Here is a 23,284-nt window from a genome sequence, read left to right as displayed (position 1 = left end):
TAAATTGTGAAATAATTCAAATTAAACTATTAAATTTTTCTTGCTCATGCAGGGGTTTGAACCCGTGACCTCCGACTTGCTAATCGAGAGCCTAACTCATCGACCACGGAGTTAACAAAAAGTTCGTATTCATCTTATCGTAATCAGTTTGAACATTTATTTTTAAATGTCTACTTTTCTTCTTGGAAAATACCTAAATGGTAACATAACATCACTATTGGTACAAAATACAGTGATTTTTGCGAAAATATCGCGAATTTCGCCAAAAAATAACATATATTCAGGTCCATAATTTATTTATTTACTCACAGCTTAAGGGCTCTTAAATGAATACATTATATAGGTTTACATTATACATAGAAGTGTAATAATAAATGTACGATACATAACACAGTAAAATGGGTATGAAAGATATTAGTAGGCGCAATACAATCAAGTCGTTACATTATCCTAGAAAGTCGCACAAAGGAGTTTAATTAGTGTATTTTAATAATAGTACGTAGAAAAGAAGTAAGTAGTTACAGTTTACAATGTGTAATAAGTTTTTCATTATTATCATAAAATTTAAAAAAAATTATAAAGCATTTTCGTAATAAACAAACCGTTATTACACTCGATTGGCTGTTTTACAGAACAAAGCTGAATCAATAATTAACTATCGAAGAAAGCAAACACTTTGTGGATTGACATTGTGTATATTTGTTTTACTTTGTTTTAAGACGATGCACTACGTCGTGTAATATTTTAAATTGAGCCGCTATCAATAACACACCTTACGTAGATAGTGATTTGGCTTAAATTCCCGCTTCACACCATCCACCGGTTTTGATTTATGCAAGAAAAAAAACATGGCCAAAAAGTGTCTTTTATTTTATTTTGTGGATGTTCAGAGGCATAAATATTTAATTTTTTTTTGATCATTTTATAAATAACTTAATTTGCCTCATTATACAATAAAATCTTAACCGAACATTGGTTCTTAAGAAGGAGATTTTGAACTTTAAAGTAGTTTTCATAGTCCTTGTACATTATTTTTTTCTGGGCTAGTAAAAAGACTTATCTAAAAAATACTCGATTATTTTAAAGGCCAAAATGTATTCTACTCGCAGTATTTAATTAAAGCATCTGAAACATTTCTAGGCGACCAAATTTTCAAACCAAAAATACATGATTTTGCATTACTACCTATGGCATTGCCTTAAACCACTTTATTTGAGTTATATAATAATTAATTTATTCATCAACTTCGTTCAAATGCCACTGTTTGCCCACACCTTCCCTGAGTACATCACATTATTATGTCTTGCAAATAAATCAAGAAGTGTGTTATATACGTGGAGAATGAGCTATAATGAGTCTGTGTGGGTATGAGCTACTAATATAACACAATAACAGTGCACTGGTGAATCGTCTCTATAAGTATTACGATGATTATGGAGAACTAATTACAAGACAAATGGGTGTTGCTTTGTTGTTTAATGTTTAGATTTGCGCTTTCTCAAAACTTTGTTGTGATTATGGGTTCGATTTATGAATAGAATAAACTTCCCATCAATCGAGATGCATAACCAACCCAACAGAACTTAGATCTCGTCGAATTTAATGTTTCAAAGACCCAACCTGTCTGATTACGTCTAAAAGGGATCCAAATGATAATCTAGTCTCCTTCAACGGAAGCAATCTTCCGAACAAGCCTTCCATTGATATGCTTGGTGTAACTATAAGTGACCAGCTCAGGTACGGGGGCTCCATCGAAGCCAGAGTAAAGCTGGCCTCTCAGAAGCTGGGCGTATTGTACAGGGCCCGCAGATACTTTAATATAACTGCTGACCCTATACAAATCGCAAGTGCGCCCTACTGTCGAATTTGGCAGCCATCTCTGGTCCGGAGCCCCAAAATACCTGGAAAAAACCCTTCACTCTGTGCAAAAACGGGCGGTCCGTTTGATAGATTCCCCAATCTTAACAGACGGACTGCAATCTTTAGAGCACAGGCGTATGCTGTCCTTGTTCTATCGGTATTACAATGGAAGATGCTCTGAGGAACTAGCGTCATTGATCCCTTCGGCACCGGTGCGTAGTCGTGATACACGCCAAACGCGTGCCCAACATTTGTACACGGTTGACATTTGTCACATGAGAACGGGTCGCTTCTACGATTCGTTCTTAAGTTCAACAGCTCGGCTGTGGAACGAACTGCCGGCCTCTGTGTTTCCTCCCTCCTACAACATGGGACTCTTCAAGACCCATGTTCACTCCTTCCTCTCCACAAAAAGACCCTCCACACAGCATCCCCAAAGATGACATAGGCCCTGAGGGAAATTATTTTCTTCAGGGCCTCCTTTGTGGAGTTAATATATAAAAAAAAGATACTAAATAAAAACATACCTTTTCACACACTCTTTTCAATAACTTCGTCATTCTACTCAAGCATTGATATTTTTGTCTGTTTTATTTAATTTATACTATAAACCTACTACGCTGCTGCAGCGCTGGTATGGCTATATAGTGAGGAAGGCCGTATACTACTTACGTTAAAATATTTACTCATAATTATCAAACCAAACAAGACTTTTTTAGACAGGCAACACTTTGTTCCAATCCTCAAAAACACGGACATTTTTGCATTTCGCGTTTAGTTGGTAACTTCACGTTTCTTCTGATGACATTTACGATGTCACTGACCCGGTCTGCTTTGAATTACTTAGAAATTTGACCAATTTTATAATGCGTTCCGTATTTGCTTTGGTAAATCGATTTAAAATATTACTCTGATAGTGCTGCCAATGGGTATTACTGTTTGTTTACATTTTTATTGCGCGACCGATCGATATTTGTCAAATCAAACATATTTAAAAAAAAAAAGCTTTATGTTTTTATTACCATACGTCAGATTAATTAACTATTTACAGAACCCATAGAGCAAGGCTGCCCAACCCCAGGCCCGCGGGCCACAATGTGGCCCGCGAACGAATTATAAGTGGCCCGCGTGAACCATTTTCGAAAAACCCGCCAATTTGAAAAAGTGTCGCGGGCCCGCGGTAAAACAAACATTGCAGATTGCGCGCGGTCACCAGTGTTGCCAACGAAGGCGATTTATCGCTATTTAGGCTACTCAGAACGAGAATCAGCGACGAAAAAATCCAACCTTTTGAACTTACTTTTTAAACAAAAATACACCGGTTTTTGATATAAAATTTTTTGCGTCCGAAATGGAATCTTGTAGCCACCCCCCCCCCCCCATGAAATTTAAAAATTGTTGTGGGGAATAAATTGTGGGGAATTGTGGGGAATATGTGATTACATGTGATGTTTTTGGGTGCGCGGATTTTTTTTCTCAGCGATGTTCCGTAACAACCCCCCCCCCATGGATTTTAAATATTTTGTGGGGAGCACTCATTTTGAATTTTTTTGTGGGGAATTATGTTTTATAGAAATTCCCTAACAACCCCCCCCCCCCCCATGGACATAGGAACCGAGGTATTCAGTGGCCCGCCAGTGATTCAAAATCGTCAATTTGGCCCAACTGTTAAAAAGGTTGGGCAGCCTTGCCATAGAGTAATTCAGTATGTATACTATTTTAGAAATTTCATTCAAAAGCATCATTCTTATTGTCATGTTATACTGTGATATGCTGGCGCGTGGTATTTTGTCATGTCACGCTGTGTTAGAACTTCGGTTCTGCCGTGTGGTATTTTGGCATGTCACGCTGTGCTAGAACATCGATTCTACCTAGTGGTATTTTGGCATGTTATGCTTTGCTAAAACATCTGTTCTGCTGTGTGGTATTTTGGCATGTTATTCCGTGCTAGAATATCTGTTGTGCCGTGTGGTATTTTGGCAGTTTATGCTGTGCTAGAACATCTCTACTGCCGTGTGGTATTTTTTCATGTTATGCCTTGTTAGACATCTGTACTGCTGTGTCGTTTGGTCATGTTGTGCCGTGCTAGAACATCTGTACTGCCTTGTGGTATTTTGCAATGTTATGCTGAGCTAAAATATCTGTTCTGCCGTGTGGTTTTTGTCATGTTATGCTGTGGTAGAAAATCAACTTGTATATTATATATAATTTTTATTGCTATTTCTTAGCGTTGATGATTAATGATGTCTTACAAAAATGGATTTACAAGTTTTTCGCAGTTTTTTAAATTTTTGTTGACCTTTTTCTTTACATATTATTATGTACTAGTACATATTGAATTATTTGAGGGTTGGGAATAAGCCGACGTAGCTTAGTGGTTCAGAGCACCTGACTGGCAATCAGAAGGTGCGGGTTCAATTCACGTCGGCGGCATTTACTTTTACTCAGGAGATATTTTCAATTTGAATGGATATTTCAGGCGAGTAATTATTGCTTATAATATACGTTTTAAGTCGTATTATTTTAGTTCCTAATAGGGTAATTTTACTGGTTTTTGTTTAATTCTCAAAAAAATGATAATGAGTGTATTTATAGCGAATAATTTTTCTATTTCGTTGGTGACATCTCATAACGACGTTGTAGCCAGTTGGAACCGTTTGGGAATGTGCAGATTTAGAGCTTTTTTGAATTATAAAGGAGAATATTAAAATTACAGATTTTTAACAGTATTCATAGTTTGAGAAGAAACCCAATTACCACAAGTTTCAGCAGAAATCGCTATTTTCGCAATATGTGTAACCTGCTGTGTTAAATAAATTGACAAGTGGATATGATACATCTATATAAGACATACTTATTTTGAAATGCATTAATGAATATCTGCACTCATCATTCAATGAGCGCAATGTGCATTATGCAATAGATCTAATGTATAGACAAATAGCATTATTTCCTTTGTACAAATGCCACTGAGGTACGTCGAGGCATTACACGAAACAAATAACATTCAACAAGTAAGTCATAAAATTATAGTAGGTTGCACATAATTCCATTATTTATTGCAACCTGGTTTTACAGGAAATGCTATAAAATAGATTGCATAAATTATTAATTGTAAATTAATGTAGTTATCGGCTTTGATTTCATCTACTTTTATTAAGGTGATTTTGCTTCAAACATCAATAAATTAATTTTTAAGCTTTGCATTTTCTATAAATTATTTAAAATTATGTTCGGTTTTTGGTCAAGCGGTCTACAGTTATTTTTTCTTCCTTCTCAGGCTTAATCTTAAGAGGAAGCTACAAGCCAAAAATGGGTATATTCTTGGTATACCTTATATTGCAGGTAATAGGAATTAAAATAGCTTGACAAGCGGAGTCTAGAAACATTCGATTTCAAGCAAATAACTGGTTTTTATTTATTTTGTAAATAATTTTATAAGAAAGCAAAAAAGTTAATCAAGTGAAACTGTCACAGATAATCTTAGCTATAATACTGTATTTTTTTTAAGTTGTTTCCTTTATGCGTTCATACATTTATATTGAAAAAATAATTTTTTTAGTAGTTTACATTTATATTTTTTATTGAGTAATCTATTTTTTTATCTGTATTCTACGTAAGCGAAACGATGGGAAAACCTTCAATTTATCTAAAGCATATTTTTTGGTATTCATAATGTACACCAATTCGTTCCAAAGATTAATCGAAATAGTGATTTGGCATTAAGCTTCGTCTTAATAATGTTACAAAATCTACAATTATTTCGTAAAGTCGCCTATTCAAAGATTACACAGACTTGGTAAAAAAATATACTTCAATCGATGTTTACCGCTGCCAATCAGTGTCAAAATTTAAACTCACTTTAATAGAATGTTTACATCGATATAAATGTTTTTTATTAGACCTTTTGTCGATTCTTATCATGATCTAGCGTAATAGAGATTGTTAATTAAAGTTACATAGTTTATAGGCTAATGTGAACTACAATTTAATTCTTGTTTATTTAAATGATTTGGTGGATATCGGCAGATCATTTATTTTCATTTCACTTGCTTAAATTCAATGTTACCTACGTTTCGTAAACTCTTATATTTCATGTTACCTCTATTTTGGCCTATGCCTATCTTAGGCATTGTTAAATTTTAGATTTTATGTAATCTGTATATTCTTATATATTATGTAAAGTCTATATATATATATGGAACAAAAATACTATAATGGTCCGTAGCATCATTCGAGATTGTTGGGGCCAGTAATTTTATCCGGTGCTCTTCAATTAATGATGATACGAGTATTTCCGGAGTTACGTATCCTGTACCTTCAGAGGAAGCCACAACCCGAAATTGTGAATATTTTTATGCCTTATATCGCCACGAATAAAGGTAATAGGCACAAAAATCGCTTGCCAAATATAGTCTACAAAGCTAGATTGTATGCGCAAAAGTAATTTTTATGTTTTTTATGAATAATTAAAAAGAGAAAAAAAATAATCAAGGAAAACCGTCAAAGATAATCCTAGCCATAATACTAAATATTTTAAAGTTGTTTATTATACACGTTCATGCATTTCCATAGAAAAAAAATCTTTTAGTAACTGACGCTTAAATTTTTTATAAAGTCATTAACAATTTTATTTTAATTCTACTCAAGCAAAACTGTAGGAAAAGCTTCAATTTATCCAAAGCCTATTTTTTGGTATTCACATTGTAAACCGATTCTTGGTAAAGATTAATCTAAAATGGTGATTTTACGTTAAGCTTCGCCTTAATCCAGCCACCCTTAACGAGGGCAAAGAACGAGGGCTGCAAAACCAGGAATTCGTCCCTCTGTTAGCATGTTGGAAACACTACAGTAACTGGGAATACCAAACATCAGGAAGTAGGCGTTGCTATAATGATGGTAGTAGGACAAATAAAAATATAGTTTCATTCATTTGGGAGACTGGTTTGTGTACCACCGCCCCGGAAACCATTTATTGGATAATCAACACCGCGGTCAACCCAAGTGGTTCACTAAATTTGGTGATTGAGAAGCGGTGCCCGGGTTGAGGTGTGACAGGATGCGCCTGTCCACTAACTGCGTGGTTTGCCAGATCTGGAGAGACTGGATTGGGGAGACCCTTTGACCTCTCCGGTGGGAGGGATATATTCATATGTCCGTCACTCCTGGCCACACTGACCCTAGATTCCTGTTATATCTCTGCTTACTAGCAGATTTCTGTGTGTTGAGAACTCTTGATAAAGTAAAAGGTTCTTTACAATAATTAGGTTTATTTATGTTACAATATATTTATGTTATAATATAATATTTAGAACAAGTAACTAAAATTACATACTTAGGTATTATTTTTGACAGCAATTTAAAGTGGAAACAACAAATAACCACTACAGCAAACAAACTTAGAAAATTAATTTACTTTTTCAGACAAACTCGCAACTTCCTCAACCTAAGCCAGCTCAAAACAATCTACTATGCACTTTGTCAATCTTTAATAGAGTATGGTATCATAGCATGGGGAGGAGCAAATGCTGCCGCCATTGATCCAATATCTAAAGCTCAGAAACTTATAATAAAGATTATCCTCAAACTACCAATCACAAGCAGTTCGGATGAAATCTTTAGGAAAATCTGTGTTATGGACATTAGGCAACTTTATGCCAAAAACATATTAACATACCTCTTCAAACACAAAACTACTTTTGACAATATCCAAACTGCTCGTGATACTAGAACCAAAGGACATAATTTCTTACAAATCCCTTTTGCTAAAACAACTTTTGGCCAGAGAAATTTTAGATATTTTGCAACAAGGCTATATAATGCTCTCCCATTAGCCATTAGACTGAACGATTTTTTTTTTAAATATAAAACAGACATCAAGTCTTGGATCATCAGCCAAGACAGATCCATGATCAAAAATTTTATAAAAATCCCTACATAAGTATGTACTCCAACTAGATGCTGATTAACAAATTTATCATTTATTATTTTTTATCTTTTTCACAATGTCATTTAATGTAATGAAATATTTTATGTATCAAAAAATATGTAAACATGAATTCATGTATCAAATACGTCTGTCTCGACATAGGTTTATCCCAGTGAGACAGACATCGAAAAAAAAACCTGTGAAAAAACTTTATATTGATAATAAAAAAAATAATAATAATTTAAGTCTGGATTTATCTACACTGTTCATTACCCGAGGTTTGGTAATTCTCTGTTTCTAGAAGCTTGAAGTCTGACAAGGATACCCCACAGGCAATTGCTACACTCTAGCGACATCTGTTGGATTCTGGAGTAAGCTTTCAAGCAACCCTCATACTTCCACAATTTCCTTTCTCTAAACAAGACCCTCCACACATCATCCTAAAAGTGGAGTTAATGCAATTAACTTTTTAAATCGCAACCTGGGAATATTTTTACTGGCGTTAGGGTATACGATTACACTACCCCCAATTAGTGTATCTGGTGATTTTGAAGGTAAATAAGAAATGGAAGAAAACGGTAAAAAGAAAGGCTAATAATTATCTGGCTATTCAGATCTGATCACCAAACACTAAAAAGTAATAGAACGTAATTGATAGTATCTATCAATCCATAATGTATATTTTACATGTTATTTAAACAAAGTTCACGCTAAACAAAGCAAAAAAAATAGAAAAAAAATTTAAGTACGTATTTACTTAAAAATAAACTGTTATAGGTTACTAAAATAAATATAAATTGCTACCCAAAGTTTAAATTCACACACGCACACATACGACAAAGATTAAAACTAATAAAAACAACTTTATTTATTTTTTGCTAACCTCATTTATATGTTTCAAGGGCGCAATTTTTATCAGAAAATAAAATTTTATATGATTTATATACAGATAATAATAAATTATAGATTTGCATATAAATTAACTACAAAAAAGGTTTGAAGTATGATACAGCAGTAAAAAATAAATAAACATTTTAATAAAATCTACATGAAAAATTATAGTTAAAAATTTGTTTTTTATAGGTAGCTTGTTTGAGAATAGAGTTATAATCATACATCTGTGAGGCACAGATCTGTAAAAAATCACGGGATATTATACATATAGAAATTTTTAATCTCATTGCCCAAATGTTGTTTTTTTTCTTTACAATATATTCATATTTTTTTGTTGTCTAATTATAAAGATCTATAAATAGCAACTGGAAATCATGAAAAATGCAGTGTTTTAATATAGTGTCCTCTGCATGCAAAGTCAAATATTGTGCAAGTTTAAACATTATAATAAAAGTCTATTTATCTGAACTGACCTGCCAGGTAAATTTGTCAAAATTTTAAACAAAACAAATACACATTTCAAACGTAGAAATATTATTTTTTTAATTACAAAAATAAAGTAATTATATTTATCTATCTACTTTATCGACTGTCTGAACTATCAGTTCCAATTTTTAAAATGACACTAAAATACAAAGAAAATTAAAGTTCATTGCGTAGCAATATTTCACAAACAAATCATTCTTGATACCTAGCAGAATTGATAGTAGGTATATTAAATAATTAGAATACTATGTAAGTAAAAACGATTTCAAAAACGGTTAAAGTCGCAGTGTTCTGTATTTTATGGCGTTATTAAAAGGATTAAAACCTTTTGATGAAGTGTTGTGATTTTGCCAATAGTTAAATGGTTAAGTAGTTACTGCGGATGGTATGAAATTCGATTTCATCACAGTTGTTTCGTTTGGTTGAATATCGTTTCCAGAGGCGCCTTTCAGTTTATTTCCGATCGTCGAACGGCTAACGTCTGCGGCCGAACAACGACGGAAATACCCGAACGTTTCCGAAGTCTTCCGAGGAGAAAAGCGTGATTTTATTCGATTTATTTTATTTTCCGGAAATAGTGTTAGTTTCTTCGATTTTTAATCGAGTGATTTCGTTTTGAATTGGTGGCCGAAGTTTTCTCAAAGTATCTTATAAAAAGTATGTAGAAATTGTTCATAATTTTATAGCTTAATGTTTTCTTTTGTGATTTTTGGTTTTTGTGTGTATAGTGGCTGAATTTTGTAAAAATTTAATATTTCAGCATTTGTTTTTTTGTTCTTTCTTGTGAATGGTTTAAAGTAGGTATTACGGATTTAATCTAAAAATTGAAATATTATCCACAAATCACTTTAAAATTTCAGAAAAATTAGAAAAAAATTGGTCGCCTCTGAGATTTGAACCCCAGGGTCCCATTATCTTATTTGGTAGAGTGGTGCCCCGGCAAGGCGATGGTTTTGAATTCAAGTCCCAGATGCGATCGTAACTTTTACTGTTTCAAATTTTCGTTTAAAAATCGCTAATATTGTCTTAAATAATTAAATTTTACAATTTGATTTTTTACTCATTAAGTTATTCCAAAAAAATAAACACTTTTTAAATGATAAGATTAGACTATTTTATCATTTGTTTCTAATGCACCGATGAAATGTGGTTATGCTGAGTCTGTTCTAATGGAGATTGCTCTAAGGAGCTAGCAGCATTGATCCCAGGTGCACCTGTGCACGTGCGGAACACCTGTTCATAATCTATCTATTTTTCCTCCTTCATATAATCTGGGCCTTCTCAAGATCCGCATTAATACAGCCCATGTCTTAACCCACTTAACAAGGCTGCCCAACCGAGTGCCGACAGGGGCGCTCTTGTGCGGTGCCACTTAAAAAAATATATTAAGATTAGCATTATGATGTTTTTTAAATAAACCAGTGAACTAAGGCAGCAATATTTGGGGAATATTGTAAGGAGCCAGTGGGACTATGACAAAAATATTTGGGGTATATTGTAAGGAGCCAGTGGGACTATGGAAGCAAAATATGGAGAAAATTGTAAGGAGCCAGTGGGACTATGGCAGCAATATTTGGGGAATATTGTAAGGAGCCAGTGGGACTATGGCAGCAGTACCTATTTAGGGAATATTGTAAGGAGTCAGTGGGACTATGGCAACAATATTTGGGGAATATTGTAAGGAGCCAGTGGGACTATGGCAGCAGTTAGTTTGACGGCCGGCATAGTCCAGTGGTAACGCATTGGACTGCCATTCCGAAGGTCGCGGGTTCGAACCCGGCGTGCGCAAATAAATTTTATTTGATTAATTTGTGTTATTTCACAATTAATTAATTAAAATAATATATAGTATATTTGCGGCACGTTCCAGAGTGGAAGATACTACCAGTATCGCCCTGGTGTAAGACCACCATTCAGAATTGAAACGTTGCTCCAAATGGCTTTAGCCGTGTTTAGTGACTAGATCTGAATAGCCAGGTACTTCCCCACCTTCCTCTTTCCCTTCCCCACTTACCTTCAGCCTCACAACATCCCCCAATTGGGGATGCCATAGTCTCACTGGCTCCAGACGGGAGCAGTTGGGACTCTTGTGAGGTATTCACTGTAAAAAAAAAAAAAAAAAGTACCTATTTAGGGAATATTGTAAGGAGTCAGTGGGACTATGGCAACAATATTTGGAGAATATTGTAAGGAGCCAGTGGGACTATGGCAGCAGTACCTATTTAGGGAATATTGTAAGGAGTCAGTGGGACTATGGCAACAATATTTGGAGAATATTGTAAGGAGCCAGTGGGACTATGGCAGCAGTATTTGGGCAATATTTTAATTTATCTTACGCAAGGAAAGGCGTGTCAAAACTTATCGTAAGCACCATCTTTCGGCTTTACCCACAGTTTTAAGATCACCACTCTACCCTACGTTTGTTGACTAGATCGTATTAGTCAGGTATCAATATCAAACCTTATTAAATTTCCATCTCCACCTCAGATTACAGACAAAATCCAATATTCCACCTACACTCATGGTTTCTACGAAAGTAAGGTTAGTTTGGTCATTGTTAGGTTAGGTTTCCCACGTATGAAAATTTAAAGCCATACCTACTATTTATAAAAACACCAAAAGATTACATTAATAATTAGCTAACATGTACCTGGCTTTGCTGGGAGAAGTTACCTGGGCCTTTTTAAAATATACAATTCAGTAGTAAATTAAAATATAAATATTGTTTTCCTACTTATTTACAAAACATCGACTTTTCTCTGCTTTATATAAATATAATGTGCATGTATTATATATGTAAACCTTCTGGAAGAAATTTTCTAAATGATAGTGAAAAATCTATCAAAATCCGTTGCGTAGTTTAAATGAAGCAAGCGCACAAACAGACGGATGCGAACAGCAACTTTATATACTATATTTTATACTATTTAGAGATAAGAACAGTAATTATTACAGGTTACACAATAATAGCCATTCATTCAGATTATTTATTAAAATCAGGTAACTAGATTTATTGTTGTAATAATAATTGTTCGTATAATCTCGTTTGAGGAAATGGTAGAAACGATTTCGATAATAATTAAAGAATGCGTTACGTAAACAAAAATTTGTCGTTATTCAAGCCAGTGGCCATCATTTTAAATTGCGACATTTCTTCAATATCAAATAGTTACTCAACTAGCGAGGTAATCGATTAACTAACGAACTATCAAGATATTTTTCCGCAGGGGTAGATTGATGGATTGAACAACATAGTGTTTCTTGAAATATTCCATTGTCTTTGACACAAGAGTCCCTGAAACAAATCGTTTTGTCAAATTAAATCTAATTTAGATGGTAGCCTTGTCGAATTGTACCTATTTACTTATCAGAGCGCTCATGACAACTACGAGCTGTCAAATCGGATTATTCGACACTATACGCGAGGTCTGCAGTTCACAGAACTACAAGTTGAATATAAATGAATTTTAATAATGTAACACGGAGAAAATTTACTGACATAAAATATTGCTAATTTATTAAAAATCTGGGCAGATTATTCACATGACTACGGGTCTTTAACTAATAAATTGACAGATTTCATAACAAAGTATCAGTAAAACGCGAATACGTTATGAAGATGGCGGAACACTTGTTCATAAAAATACTAATTTTCTCGCATTCACAAACACGTATTCTGATTTGTTCAGTAAGGACTCGAATGTTATCAGGAAATGAATTGCCATCACCTTTAACAGGATCTAAATAAATCAGCCTTACTAATTTTAGTATATTTTTAAATTTAAACAGCTGTTTCGCCTTTTTCTTATTTTTACGGTGGTAAGATCACAATGAGACGAATTATTTATTTACCTCCTACCCTATTTTAATTTTTATGTTTTTTAAAATGATTTTTCCCTCTTTTCGGAAAAAACCTTTTCTAAATAAATCGATTTTCCCTAGTTATTTCTCTAAGGGTATATTTATTTAGGTATATATTCTACCCTCATACGAGCTTTTAAAAACATTTGTAAAATTTGATGTACATAAAAGTTTAGTGCAACGGTAATTAAGAAATAATAGTTTTCCATTAGTTATATAGAAACTCAATGCAGAAGAATAGTATTACGCTACGCTCAGTTCTTAATATTACTAGCTCTACCCCGCCACGCATAGCTGTGGCCCAGTCTGACTGTGCAGATAGAGAAACAAAAGTGTGTATTGTTTTTACGTCCAACAGATTACGCTGTTTTACAAAAAAACATGTTTGTCCAACAGATGGCGCTGTTTTTCAAAAATGCATTTTTTACCTTTCATACGCGTATTCGAATGCCACGTAGTGTCAAGAACTTTCAGAGATTTAAGATTTTGTAACTATATTCCGTGAAGTTGAACGCATTTACAATGTCTTCGAAATTATTGCCAACTGCATGTAATCTACGTACAAGTGAGTATCTAAATGACTCAGTCCTGATATTCGTTAGTAACTCTTTTAATTCATTCGTTTTTAACAGGAAAACCAATAATTTGACCAGATTTTTAATAAATAAATAGTCTTTCATGTCAGAAATTTTTCTCCTTGTATAAATTCACAATTATTTAATTGCATGTATAGGGTTTTCCAATAAGAGGTGTTATTTTGATATTCAAAGAAAAATGCCATTATTTAATATAAATGATCAAATGCTTATTTCATTATAAAGAAGAATGTATGCCATTAATAGTGAAAAATAACATTAGTCAAATGACCACCACGACCACGCATACAGGACCATATCCTTTTCATTAAATTTTCCATAACCAAATCGCAAAGTGGCTGCCTTATGTCCTCAACAGCCTCACAAATTAGTTCTTTGAGGTCTTGAATCGACGTTTAGCTGTTGGCGTAGACCTTTTTTTTCACGTGGCCTCAAAGGAAGAAGTCGCAATGTGTTAAATCACAAGATCTCTGTGGCCAATTGTGATAATCTCTTCGAGAGATAACACGGTCCGGAAACTTTTCCCGTAAAATATCAATGCTTTCGTTGCTTGTGTGGCACGTAGTGCCGTCTTGTTGAAATTAAACGTTGTCCAGATCAATACCATCCAATTCCGGCCATAAAAAATCATTTAATGGCCGGAATTAAATACACATAACACCTCTTATTGGAAAATCCTATATAATGTTAAAATATAGTAAAAAATCCTCTCTGGTTACTCCTGTAGATGCATATGGCGTGATAATTATTTACTTAATTAGCAATGGTGAAATCAAGGTCGTAACTTAGCGGTCGCTAGTGTAAACGTCCTAATGTATTTTAGTACATATCTAAACAATATAATTTGTTAAATTAATATAAATCTGTCATGCCGCAATCATCATCAAATTAACTCGTCATTATTGTTTGCATTCTTTGAATAAACAACAATAAATTTGATGATGGCCGCTATAATTCGGAATTAGGACAAATTTGTCGTTTCCGGTATTTTGGTACTATTGTAGAACAACTTCCGTAATTTCGATGAGATTCATTTTTATAAATGGAAAATAATGATTAGTTATTTAGACTTTCTAGCACAGGGTCTATCTGGTGTTAACCATGGCCTCTGTAGTTATTGTTTTATGTCTATTAGTTTACGACTAACAGTTCGATTCCCGACATAGTATAAAATTTAACGATTTTCAATTGAATTATCTCTAATTCTACAAACGCGTAAAACTATGTACGAAAAATGCGAAGATTCGTAAAGAATGCAAGACCGATGTAAGCGTAATAAGTAAGATTAAGAAAGGAACGCTTAGATGATTTGTTCGTGTTGGGCGAATTAACAAATAAAGTAGCGTAAGGAGAATATATATCAGACGAATGTGAATGGCAGAAGAAGTTCTGCATGAGATGCTTGTATCGGGTCATGTCAAGAATCAGAGTATAGCTATACTTGTGTCGGCTCATGACAAGAATCAGAGTATCGAAGAGTATAAATGAAACGATGTATGAATGTGAGTGGCAGAAGCAGTCTGGCACGAGATACTTGTGTCGGGACATGTCAAGAATCAGAGTATTGAAATACTTGTGTCGGGTCATGATGAGATTCAGATATCGAGATACTTGTGTCGGGTCATGTCAAGAATCAAAGTATCAAGATACCTGTGTCGGGTCATGAATAGAATCAGAGTATCGAGATACTTGTGTCGGGTCATGTCAAGAATCAGAGTATTGAGATACTTGTGTCGGGTCATGTCAAGAATCTAAGTATCAAGATACCTGTGTCGGGTCATGACTAGAATCAGAGTATCGAGATACTTGTGTCTGATCATGTCAAAAATCAGAGTATCGAGATACTTGTGTCGGGTCGTGTCAAGAATCAGAGTATCGAGATACTTGTGTCGGGTCATGTCAAGAATCAAAGTATCAAGATACCTGTGTCGGGTCATGACTAGAATCAGATATCGAGACACTTGTGTCGGGTCATGTCAAGAATCAAAGTATCAAGATACCTGTGTCGGGTCATGAATAGAATCAGAGTATCGAGATACTTGTGTCGGGTCATGTCAAGAATCAAAGTATCGAGATACTTGTGTCTGATCATGTCAAAAATCAGAGTATCGAGATACTTGTGTCTGATCATGTCAAAAATCAGAGTATCGAGATACTTGTGTCGGGTCGTGTCAAGAATCAGAGTATCGAGATACTTGTGTCGGGTCATGTCAAGAATCAAAGTATCAAGATACCTGTGTCGGGTCATGACTAGAATCAGAGTATCGAGATACTTGTGTCGGGTCATGTCAAGAATCAAAGTATCGAGATACTTGTGTCTGATCATGTCAAGAATCAGAGTATCGAGATACTTGTGTCGGGTCATGTCAATAATCAAAGTATCAAGATACCTGTGTCGGGTCATGACTAGAATCAGAGTATCGAAGAGCATGTATGAGACGATGTATGAATGTGAATGAGGCAAGTCAGTCCATCCTATATGCGTAGCCGTAGGGCTGCGAAGAAACTGCGCGATACTTAGTTAGTTAGTTCAAATTCCAAGTGATCTTTTCTCATGAACCGTTCATTAATGTTATTGTTAAAACATACGTATAAGTTATTGCTATCGTCTATAGTGTAGAAGTCCAATAATTCAGTACACCACTGCATAAGCAATAATCGCTTTAATGGGTCTACTGTAATACACTGTAATGCATGTGACCTGCACCTCAAATAATGATGATTATTGTCAACTCGTCACTGGTACCTAATGATAAAATAATTGCGAATACGAAACATTACACAGCATTTGCAATATTGTATAAAGCTATAAACACACTGAGTTGACGTACACTACGTAAGCAACGCATTAAGATATCTAGATTAATTACAATACATACATTTTCCATAGAAATAGATGCGTTAGAAACATCTTCGTTATACGCAATGCAAACCCACGCTCAGATCGACATGTAAAGATGGAGGGGGTGGCGTCACGCCTCCAAAGAGTGAGTGATGTTATCTACGCCTCTACTGTTTTGTTTTGTACATCTATTGTTGTTTGTTTTGACAGTTGGCTTGATAAAATGATTACTAGGTAAATCGTCCTCAAATTCTCTCTCTTAATAGCAAGACATGACAACGTTACAAATTGCGTCTACTGACAAATAAAACACATAACCTTAAAAATAAACGTCATATCAACTGATGCACCTGCTCTCTGCGTACTTAGGACCTAAAGACCACTTGTCAAGTGGTCACACGCGTTGCGTGTGTAGAACCAGTGTACACGTTGACCTGGCAACATAGTAATTCGTGTATAGCGTACGCAGACCCAGTGTGTTTTTACCCTAATGGTCATATCTAACCGTTAGTTAATTTGTCAGGAGTGGCATAAATTATAGAGTTATGTAAAACTTTCTAAGTATTTTGTTTAATGATGTGATTCATACACGGAAAGAATTATTATTTCCCTTTTATATTTGCTGAAACTGTGCAAAATTGTGCGGAACATAATAATTGCTTTAATAAATATCAAATTCAGAATATTGAAGTAAACACAGTACTCACACAGATGCATTGCTTGCGTAAAGCATGTTTTAAAATTGTTATTCAATTTCGCAAAAGATTATTCTAGTAAAAATAATTGTTTTATTAAGCATACTGATTTCGGCTGTCTATGATGTGAAACATTTCTGCATAATTAACTCAAATTTGCTTAGAAATTTTCAAAATTGGAACTGATGATTGAGTGAATTACTCAGACTTCAGTGCCTACACTACCTATAGCAAGAAATTATTTTGTTATTATTTAATTAATGCGTTGTGTTCTGTATTTGAAAAGATTATTTTCTTCGCTTATATTTTTGACAGGCGATTTTTAAAGTTTACAAAAGACATTTGTTTCTCAATAATTTACATCAAAGTACATCACTTTATATATGCACCAATACACACATATTTAATTTTGTGTTATTACAACCAATGGGGCCTTATTTTTTAGATGAAAGCGGAAGACAGAAACGCCGGCATTTTGTACATAAATAAGAAATAAAAATGAAGAAAATCTCTTTTAAAATAGTATAAGGAAAACTGCAGTGAATTTTGCGTAATTATAAAAATATAGCATAATATTTTGAAGTATGTAATATATTATTGAAGACTTATATGTTATAATTAATGCATATTACTACAGAGCTATAAAACATAAAATTATAATAATATTTTTTTAAATAAACTCTGCGAGTCTCGTCTCAAGGGCGAATGATAATTTAACATAATATGATATTATTAACATTTAAAACACGCAATCTTTTTATAATATTAACCCGATGAGTACGCCTGTATCTTATGTGAGATCAGGACGACGTGCCTCATTTGTGACTGTTGCAAATATGATACATGGCGTTTAAATTACAAAAAATTTAAAAATCAGACCTCTGCTAAAATCTTTTTTATTTCGATGCATATACTGGCAAATTGAGCTTATGTTGTGTATATGCATACACTATATTGATTTTTTTTTTAAAGTTGTAGCTACTCTTAGTATCGTCTTCGTGAAAGGTCACACTATATAATTGAAATGTTCATTGAAATGGCTTAAACCGCGTTTAGTGGCCAGATCTGAATAGCTAGTTACCTTCCGACCTTTATCTACCTATCCACATCCACTTCAGTCTCACAAAATACCCCCAAATCGCAGTAGGGAGAACCAAAATTTTCAAAAAAAAAAATTTACAAAAATTTTTCCGACAGAAAAAAAAGAAATGAACTTCTCAATTTGTGTAATGAGTTTTAATGGTCAATAAAACGTCATTTTTAGAGGTGCAAATTTTATTATAAAAAATGGCTCAATATTTAAATCCAGCGATCTTGTTAGGACACCTTTACTATTTTTATCACCAGTTACGAGTCGATAGACAATATTGGCCAGTTGAGAAAACTGACATATCTATAAAACTAAAAATAGCAAAGAGAAAGGACTAACACTTTCGACAGTAAATCATGCCGGACTGTACTTTGTATAATGTAAAATTTTATAAAACCTTACTTAAATAATAGATTACGTTTCTTGTGTATAATAATAGTGAGTGATCTTTCAGGGATCTCAGTACTGTCCTGCTGAAATTTTTATTTTAGTTCACTTAGGAAACAGACACCTGTACATGTGAATTAATTTTAAATTTATTTTGAATGTAGAACAAACTAGTTAAGTTCCAATAACAATCTTTTTTATGGTTACAGGTTAGGAAGAAAGTAGATATTTAAAGACATTGGTTAAAAATGAATTAAAAGAATAGACGAACAATAAAAAATAATCGTTATTATTAAGGTACATTGTAGTCAAGTTAATTTGTTTTTAAAAGTTTTTAGGGTGCAGTGAAAATACTTATACATATTAGGGTGTTGTAAGTTTTGCAGATACGTCCGAGTACAATTTAGGGCGTATTTTGATTTTAAATTGTTGAATTTAAAATAAGTTATTCGATCTGGTTTTGCGTTCAGGGCAACGAAATGCAATCTTTTCTAATAGATCTGATGAGTCGATAATGCAGTTCACGATCATTAAGATTCAATTCAATGTACCTGCGCTTTCAACGCGCTCTTGTGTCTTGTTCAGGGTGGATCAATGCAAAACGAACTCTAAACAGAATTCTCACCTGAACAGACTATGCAATAATTACAATAGCGTATTATCCAAGGTGGATATTTTCAGTTGCGAACTTACCAAATACAAGAGGTCCATAAAATTATATTTCTCTGATGGTTTGTGAATAATGTTATGTCTTTTTTAATATATATGTTATTTAATTAAATTAGTTAATACATAATGTTTTAATTACGCAAAATGAATAGGACTGCTCGTGTAATAGAATTTACGTAGTGCGTTTTGCATGGACTTGCTTTTATATTCCTACATCCTGGTTTATATGAATATCAACAATATTATGCAAATACGTAATATCTAAATATTTTATGAGACATCGTTAAGCAAAACTTCCTCGTGTAATCAAATCTAAGAATGATGCCAGTTTGTATTCATTTGGTTGTGTAGTCTAGAAGAAATCACTTTACCATCGAAATAAAATCAATCAGACTATCGTTAAATTAAAATATGGGAACGATTTTGATAAAGCCTCATAGGAAGCATTCAAATGTGTTTTGGAAAGGAGATTTGTGAATACATATGTTAGAGGGAGAGCGCTAATATAAAAAAAAACGATAATAACTAAGCGAAAATTGTGAAAATATTTAATAAGACACGATTCGTTTGAAATAGCTTTAGTTGCATTTATTTTTATTTATTTATTATTTATTAACGCCGATTATAGCGGCTTTTACAAAAAAATAACATTTGTTATACATATTAATACAGAATATACATAGATAAAAAAATATAAATATAAAATACAAAAAAGAGAACAATAGAAATAGTTATTATAAATACAATACAACAATTGTTTATATATTTATATATATATATATATAAATATATAAACAATTCATATACAATAAATCCCGGATAAATTAATACTTTAAAACTATATTTGATTATAATCAATCTGAGAAGCGCTGACATACAGTTTTAATTAAATAGTGTTTGTATGAGGTTAAGCTAGTAATGTTTATAGATTCATCCAAAACATATTTATTACTAAGTACATGTAGGCGATTTATTATGGAATTGAGTTCAGCGTTAGATCCTGTATTGTTGCAATGATAGGGTAATTTGAAACGAACTGATCGACTAGGTACATGGAAACATATTAACGAAAGAAGTTCAGGGGAGTTCAACAGGTTGGTAACGATTTTAAATAAATAAAATAGGTCAAAACAAATTCTTCTTTCTTTTAATGTATCGAGTCCCAATAATTGTAACAGAGAGGGGTAATTAATGTTTTCGACGAATATTCCCAATTTAAAATTAATATAACGTAAAAATTTATGTTGGACTCGCTCAAGGGAATTCTCATGTACACTGTAGTAAGGACTCCAAATGGTGGTGTTAAATTCTAGTTGGCTTCTAACAAGTGAAGTGTAAAGTAATTTGACAGTTTTTAAATTTTTAAAATCCTTTGAAATCCGTAAGACAAATCCTAACATTTGCATTGCTTTACTGGTTATATTATTAATGTGTTTAATGAATGTTAATTTAATGTCAAATGTTATACCAAGGTCTCTTATTTCATCCACAGATAATAAGGTGTGATTATTGAGAAAGTAGGTGAACAAAAATGGGTTTTTTTTTCTGTGGAATCTCATAAGTTGACATTTTTTTACATTAAGAGTTAATTTGTTTTTAAGACACCAATCGTAAAAGCTATTAATATTAGATTGAAGTGTTAGACAGTCCTCGATATTGTCAATAATTCTATATATCTTCATATCATCAGCGAACATTAGAATGAGAACACGGGTGAATATGTTTGTTACGTCGTTAATGAATAAATTAAAAAGTAAAGGACCAAGATGCGAACCCTGGGGTACGCCACTGGTAGCTTCGAACATGTAGGATAAGTGATCATTAATACAGACAGTTAACTGACGCCTAAGTAGGTAACTCTTAAACCAAGATAAAAGGTTTCCATTAATGCCGAGTTTCAAAAGTTTATTAATGAGGATTTTATGACAGACCTTATCAAACGCCTTACTGAAGTCGGTATATATAGAATCAACTTGTTGTTTGTTGGCAAGTGCATTGGAAATAAAATTTTCATATGATGTTAGGTTAGTCAAAGTTGATCTGCCGGAGATAAAGCCGTGTTGACAAGTTGCGATACAAGAGTTTACAAAGAAGCTGATTTTCTTAAGAATCAATTTCTCAAAAAGTTTAGGTATAGACGATTGAATACAGATAGGCCGATAATTTTCAACAAAGGATTTATCACCACTTTTAAATACAGGAGTTAGGTAGCTAAATTTCCATATTTGTGGAAAGTGTCCTGTGGAGAGTGACTTGTTGAACAGTATATTAAGCGGAACAGATAAACTTTGGACACAATTCTTAAGTAAGATGGAAGGAATCTTATCAGGTCCCGAGCTCGTTTTGGGTTCAAGTGATTTAATACAGACTATAATGTCTTCAATATCAATGTGTATTTGCGATAAGTGTAAATTTATATCCGAATTGAAGTAAGGAATTAAGTCATCTGGAATATCAGGTTCATACACGTCCTTAAAGTAATCAGCAAACATGTTAACAATTTCATAAATTTTACTGGAGCTATTTTGTCTGTAACGTATATTACCAGAAATACCAGCATCATTGTTTTTCATTGATTTTGTGTATTTCCAAAAGTATTTTACATCATGAAGTATCGTGTTCTCAACCGAATTAATGTAATTTTTATAACATCTTTTTGTCATTTTTTTGCAATCTCTTCTAATATTGTTGAATGCCGTATAGTTGGGAATTGTTCTGTGTTCTTTATATTTTTTATGTGTTTCTTTTTTAAAAACAATTAACTGAATTAATTCTTTGCTGAACCATATCGGATACTTTCGTACTTTATGATGAATTAGAGGAATTGTGTCGGAAATGATACTATTCAGTTGAGAGTAAAATAGTTCTAAGTTTAGTTTTAAAGATACACTGTGAATTTTTTCATGCCTATAGCATATTAAATAACAAAACTAAACATGTTTTTAATAATTTTGGGAGCTTAATTTGCGATTTTTTTCTACAGAAGAAATTTTATATAATTAACGTTCCAGCATAATAAACAGCATGCGGGGGCTTAAGAAAAACATTAAAATTCAATGTGTTTAGAAGAACAACTGCGGTACCATTTTCATGCAAAACCTAAATTTGAGGAAAAAATACCCAACCACACCACAAAATTATTTAATCTAAAGGTATATAAATATTCTTTAAAAATCGTATTTTGGGGTATATATTTTAATTTTTATATATGAGAATTAAACAACACAAATCGGTCGTTTTGAATATAATATTACACGTATAAAATATTGTTTTTCTTATTTTTGATATTTTATATTAATTTATATTTTTATAGCAAATAGTGCAAAATATATTTTTTTAATAATTACTCACAAATAATTGCCAAAGTATTTTAGTAAATATTTTACAATTTATAAACTTACACTCTTGAGTACTAGATATTCGCCAAAACTTTTTGTTTTAAAAACAAACAATTATATAGTTTTGTTGGTTACTTGAGTTGATTTTGCACAAAAAGGGTGCTATACAAATCATCCAAATATTATTATTTTTATCCGCAGCCATTCCTCTTAACAGAATTGCAAAAAATACCATTCAAATATAACACATTATGCGAATAAAAATTGTATTATTATTATTTTATTTTTTTAATTGCCGGCAACCCGGGCGTTTATTGCAATAACATAATCAAAATTACAAACATGAAAGTAACCCGCCTCCGTGCAAGATTTCTGTTCTCAGGCGGGTACATGTATTATTAAAAACACATATCAAAAAAATAATTTGACAAATTAACTTTTAAGACTTCAGTTCTAAATTATGCGAATTTATTAAATAAAATAATAACACCCTTTATTTATTTAATAAAAAAATTTAACATCTTTCAAAACCAATGGTTTCTTCATCAGGATACAAAGTACACGAAAAATAAATACATTTTAAGAATAGAGAAAAATAAGTGTTTAATGTAAATAAAAATTATTTTCAGTTGCAAAA

General features: G+C 32.9%; 1 protein-coding gene and 1 non-coding gene across 6 annotated transcripts in view; both read left to right on the top strand.

Moving 5' to 3' along the window:
- Nucleotides 1-23,284, top strand: part of snu (ABC-type transporter snustorr) — a 225,669-nt gene that overhangs the window by 79,367 nt on the left and 123,018 nt on the right. The window contains exon 1 of one of the 5 annotated variants that reach the window (XM_089646635.1): nt 9,653-9,826. The exons of the other annotated variants lie outside the window; for them this stretch is intronic. The gene's annotated coding sequence lies outside the window, so the exon portion shown is untranslated. Of the gene's footprint in view, nt 1-9,652; nt 9,827-23,284 lie in introns of those variants that run through there. 5 annotated transcript variants of the gene reach the window in all.
- TRNAA-GGC (transfer RNA alanine (anticodon GGC)) lies at nt 4,221-4,293 on the top strand. Its single transcript has one exon. It is a non-coding gene; the product is annotated as a tRNA-Ala (tRNA).

This window comes from Hesperophylax consimilis, chromosome 25 (genome assembly GCF_061612785.1).
Source record: "Hesperophylax consimilis isolate HC1 chromosome 25, BYU_Hcon_1.0, whole genome shotgun sequence".
Taxonomy (NCBI): Eukaryota; Metazoa; Arthropoda; class Insecta; order Trichoptera; family Limnephilidae; genus Hesperophylax; species Hesperophylax consimilis.
Note: the sequence above shows the minus strand (reverse complement) of the source record. Positions and strands in the feature narration are given on the sequence as shown.